Genomic DNA, 5,832 nt, shown 5'->3' on the forward strand with positions numbered 1-5,832 from the left:
AGATATCGAAATTTCGTCTTTAAGTTTCACATTGAATACCCAATAGGTTAATAATAAAAATTGATCAATTTTGTATTGTAAAATATCATAACAGTTCGTAAGTAGTGACTTATTTCAGCGTTACATCTAAATATTATTATGATGATGAACGCAATATAGCGAATATCTGTTTAGGGCATTTCTTTTTTTTTTATATTGCTTAGATGGGTGGACGAGCTCACAGCTCACCTGGTGTTAAATGGTTACTGGAGCCCATAGACATCCATAACGTAAATGCGCCACCCACCTTGAGATATAAGTTCTAAGGTCTCAAGTATAGTTACAACGGCTGCCCCACCCTTCAAATCGAAACGCATTACTGCTTCATGGCAGAAATAGGCAGGGTGGTGGTGGTGGTATTTAAGTACAATTAACTTCGCGAACGGCATTTTGCAACGTGTCCCAGTTACCCTGTACTTATGTTGAATAATAAAAATTTGATTTGATTTGATTTGTACAATGTAACGAACTACTTAAATTCTCTAAAAAATAAAAACAATCGCTTATTTAAACAAACTTGCATTCATTACGTAAAATGGGGACTGTGCAAAAGCGATGGCGTAAGTTGAATTAATCATAAGTAAAAGTGCATAATATATAAAGCTAAATTGCTTGTATCAATCAAGTGTACATTATTATGATTCAACTAAACATTAATCTTCACGGCATTTTGTAATATCGTCCTACCTACCCGTGCGGACTCACAAGAGGTCCTGCCACCAGTAATCCGTTTCAGTTTCAAGTGAAAAAACAATAGATAAGCTGCATATGAATACGACAATGATACCGTGTTGCGAAAACTCCTTAACACCATTAACATCTTGCGTATAGTAGTATTTTTTTCAAAATTCCATGTGCTACGACGACGATTTATCAAGAGCCAAACGCTTCGGGAACAAAAAGTCGCAGATTAGGTCCTCCTCGTCCGAAAAAAAACAAAGACGTACGTGACCCTAACCGAAAACGTGACTCGAAAGGCGAGAAGCAAAAATTTGTAGTTTATGATTTTTGTACGACCCTTTTTTCTGCTCGGGAATAGACCTGTACAAACTCAGTAAATCGATTTCTAGTTGTTTTCGGCAGTTTCGGGTCGTCGACGCGTCAGTTCGAAATTGAAAACCTAATGTTTTGTTTCTTTTTTATATATTTTACAGGGACTGTGAGAGAAGCGTTCGTTAGATTCTATTTCATCGATAAACAATTGACAAGCCTGAATGATACTACGAGTTCGTACTAGCTTTAACTACAACCGATGATCATGATGATGATGATATTTGAAATAACTACATTGGCTTCGTAGCGCATCCATGTTTTTGGAGTTTACTCCTTTAGAATCGATTTACATATATAGGCCCGGGGTATGAAAATTATGGGGACCAAAATCGTACTAGCATGTCACACGAAATGCGTTATGCGCCTGATTGCGCATGTCACACGAAATGCGCGCCGGGCTGCTGCGCCGGCAGTCCGCCACAAAGCCTCGTACTGATCGCGCGTTTCTCTCATTATTGTATTTTCATATATTTGTTAGTCGTTTGTTTTGTGTCTCGTTAATTTGTTAATAATCTGTAGTGTATCGTGTTGTCGTAATATAGAACTATTTCTCGTATTGTTTCGTTTAATTTTTTATATCCAGTAAACTCCAGTCGTGCGTCGGAGCGGACACACACACTTTTTTTTTCCCTTACCTTTATTTCGACAATTAAAACACATGCTCTGTTTATTACCATAAATGCTTTCAAGTATTAAAACAATTAATACTACTAAAAATGTATGACACGATAACATTAATTATTATGCAGGGTATAATTGAATATGCAATTTCGAAAAGGACACATCTCTGAAAATGTAAAATGTTCAGGAAATGAAAAAAAAACTGATTATTTTCTAAAGCAGTGTAAAATTTTAAATATTAACTTTGGAGATATATTTTAGTGTTAATTATCAATTGAAAATTACTGAAATTATTATAAAATGGGTGTAGGTAAGCCTCAAAACTACATGTATATGAAAAAACGTATTTGACAAAATATGCGACATGTGCCCTTTTCGAAATTGCATATTCAATTATATAAGGACAAGCGGCCCGCTCCGGCTCCGCTCGGGCCTATAACAAAAATTTCAACGATATATTTTGACGTTGTTTTATCTTTTTAACGTCGTAGTTCACAACTGTTCTTAGCAACAAGACTAGTCTATTTGAGCAAAGAAAACAATATAATGCTCCATCCAGAGAAGGCAAATGGTGAGTGTATTCTTCGTCATGTCCCTTGTTGTAACCACATTGGTAATCATCAACTCCCTTCCGGCAATGCGATACAGGAAGCTGTCAACGTAGCCATAATCAGTTAGCGCCTGCGTCAACTGGAAAGTGAAACACTTTCGGCTGTATGTTTCAGCCGTAAACAAGTATGTTTCACTTATGAATCGGGTGCAAATAATTTTACAATCCAGGTATCTCCAGTATACTTTTAAAAGCATTAACAATTCAAATGCTTAAAAAAATGGAATAGAAGTAGCAAGATGAAAAATTAAATAATGTTTTATCGGAAATATTTGATGTCCTTAATATTTTAATGCGTTGTGTTCCTGTGTGCTCCATTAATATCGTTTACATATTGACGGGGCCTTGACGTGAACGATAGCTAAACATTTACCCTGCCTGCTTGGGGCAATAACATATTTGCGAGCCACGTATATTAGGAAAAGCTTTTACCTGAAATGAAACATGGAAATATAGCAGCGACTTGTGTTGTATTGACATATGAGCGTATTAGTGAATGTGGACGTAAACACGTTGGATTACCGTGTCTTATGCCCTGCAGTATTCGCAGCGTATGTAAATAATTGCAAAAAAATAAAATCTCATTAAGCTGATGTTGCTGCATATTTCAATATTAATGACGACGTTGGCGCCGCATTTAAATTTATTTAACGGATTTTGGATATGGGATTAATTTTTCGTTAAATTAATGACGTTTTTGTAAATTTAATGCTACTAACTGCGCAAAAATTACATTCTTTAATTTACACTAGTGTTATAATTGTAGCGAATCAAACAATAAAATCATGTTTCGGGCGTAGTTTAATATATTTAAAATATCCAAACAAATATTTTTTGTTGCGTAAGTATTTAATTTGTTAATATTTGTATTATAGAAAAAGTATACATATTTAAGCTGGATACTAAATTAATTACTACTAAATTAATAATTGCCACGTACCATCCGGCTATGGAATGAGCTCCCCTCCACGGTGTTTCCCGAGCGCTATGACATGTCCTTCTTCAAACGAGGCTTCTGGAGAGTATTAAGCGGTAGGCAGCGGCTTGGCTCTGCCCCTGGCATTGTTGAAGTCCATGGGCGACGGTAACCACTCACCATCAGGTGGGCCGTATGCTCGTCTGCCTACAAAGGCAATAAAAAAAATTTCGTTAACTATAAACATATGAAAGACAACTCTTAGTGGATCGTTTAATTTAGTTTTAACGCGAAACTTAACATAGCAATTTGTAGTTAAACAGTCGAGATATTTGTTGTACGACATTCAATTAGTAGTGTTTACAACATTAACATAGTTATCTGAGCGAGGAACGTCCTTGTTCGCAAACAAAGCGATAAACCCGGACTCAACGATGCACTGCGGGATTGTAGCTAACGAAACTGCTCGGATACTAAGGAAAAACAAAGAAAATTACCTTCGACAAGGAATTGTCCAGACAAACACACGATAGTAATGAAATATTTTCATTTGACTACCGATATTGCCAAGTAGATTTTATAGCGTTCTGAGCTGTTTGTTTTACTCAGCATGAAAATGTGGCTGAACATACATTTCAAGGTGTTTTTTTCAGATTGAGCTATGTAGTACATAATTATGAAAGATAGATTAAAATATTACTATCAGTTTTTCCTGAAAATTTCATTAGGTGGTTGAACACATATAACATTATAATATATGTATTACTGGTGGTAGGGCCTCTTACGAGTCCACGCGGGTAGGTACCATCACCCTGCCTATTTCTGCCGTGAAGCAGTAATGCGTTTCGGTTTGAAGGGTGGGGCAGTCGTTGTAACTATACTGAGATTTTAGAACTTATATCTCAAGGTGGGTGGCGCATTTACGTTGTAGATGTCTATGGGCTCCAGTAACCACTTAACACCAGGAGGGCTGTGAGCTCGTCCATCCATCTAAGCAATATATATATGTATGCTAATTGTATCGTGTTTTGATGGGCACTCTATTCTGACAGATTGCGCCTCAGAATCGAACACCAGCCCAGGCTTTAGGGTTATCAGTCCACATTCACAAACCTGAATGGCGCTTCTCAACTTGCAACCCAAGTTTGAAGACTTAATTTCCGTAACAAAGCAGCTGTGTGGCGACATTGCCACCACCATAACTATTTGGTCTATGACCAAAAACACACACGCACTCAAGTCCTATAGACTGACACTTTGACCGATATGGAATTTTGAGTGTTTCTATTATTCAGAAACCCTCAACGAATTCCTAAAGCTGTTCTACGTAACCCATCTACTTTGGGACAGAAATAAACAAAATGGTGCTACCCACCTAAGAATTGCAATTTTCTTTTCCACCATTAGATCTTTACGATAGATAGGTTGGTATAAATAGACTGAAATAATGCCACCACGCATTGTTGCGAAGTTAAAGCAGTAGCACAAAGAGCTAATGTTATATAGACTTCAGATGATATTAGTAAAATTATCCTATCCATTAGATCTAATGCTGTTGGTTATGAGAAAATCACCCGTCGCATGATTACCACAGCTTTAGACCATCTTATTCTCACCATAACCCACATCATTAATTTCTCCTTTAGTACCAACATGTTTCCCTCCCAATGGCGTAAGGCTTATGTCATTCCTTTTTTTTTTTTTTTTATTGCTTTTGTAGGCAGACGAGCATACGGCCCACCTGATGGTAAGTGGTCACCGTCGCTCATGGACGTCAGCAATGCCAGGGGCAGAGCCAAGCCGCTGCCTACCATAAAGAACTCTCCGCAAGCCTCGTTTGAAGAAGGACATGTCATAGCGCTCGGAAAACACTGTGGAGGGGAGTTCATTCCAAAGCCGGATGGTACGTGGCAAAAAAGATCTTTGGAAACGCACTGTCGATGAACGCAGCGGTTCCAGATAATATGGATGAACTCTGCTCCGATGGCGGGAGGTGCGATGATAAAAAGGAGATGAGGGAATCATCTCGAATAATTCCTCAGAGCATTCCCCATGGACCATGCGGTATAAAACACAGAGAGAACCGAAGTCCCTCCCTTCCTCTTCCTAAAATACCGAATCCTACCCTTGTTACTCACTTCCGACCTATATCCATACTTCCTTTCCTATCTAAGGTTTTAGAAGCTTGTGCGCACAAACAACTGTCCAACTTTATTCATTCACAACATTTGTTGAGTACATTGCAGTCCGGTTTCAGACCTTGCCACAGCACTACTACCGCACTCCTTAACCCTTAATTAGGCAAGAAATTTTTTCAATTTTTTTTTAATTTCTGTTATTTTCCTATGTCTGTATGGACATTAGGATCTCTGTAAAATAAATAAATAAAATATATCATTTCCCATTTTTGAGATAATCAATGTCCGCTGTGGCGATCATTGACAATTATATTATGAAGGAGTCATAAATATACATGTCCGGTGTAGCGGCCAGTACTAAATATACGGTAAATAAAAAGTTGAAGTATTTTGTGGACAGATATAATAAAAAAGTATTAAGTTATGACATTTAGACATCTAATTTAGTACGAAAA

This window comes from Bombyx mori, chromosome 17 (genome assembly GCF_030269925.1).
Source record: "Bombyx mori chromosome 17, ASM3026992v2".
NCBI classification, from domain to species: Eukaryota; Metazoa; Arthropoda; class Insecta; order Lepidoptera; family Bombycidae; genus Bombyx; species Bombyx mori.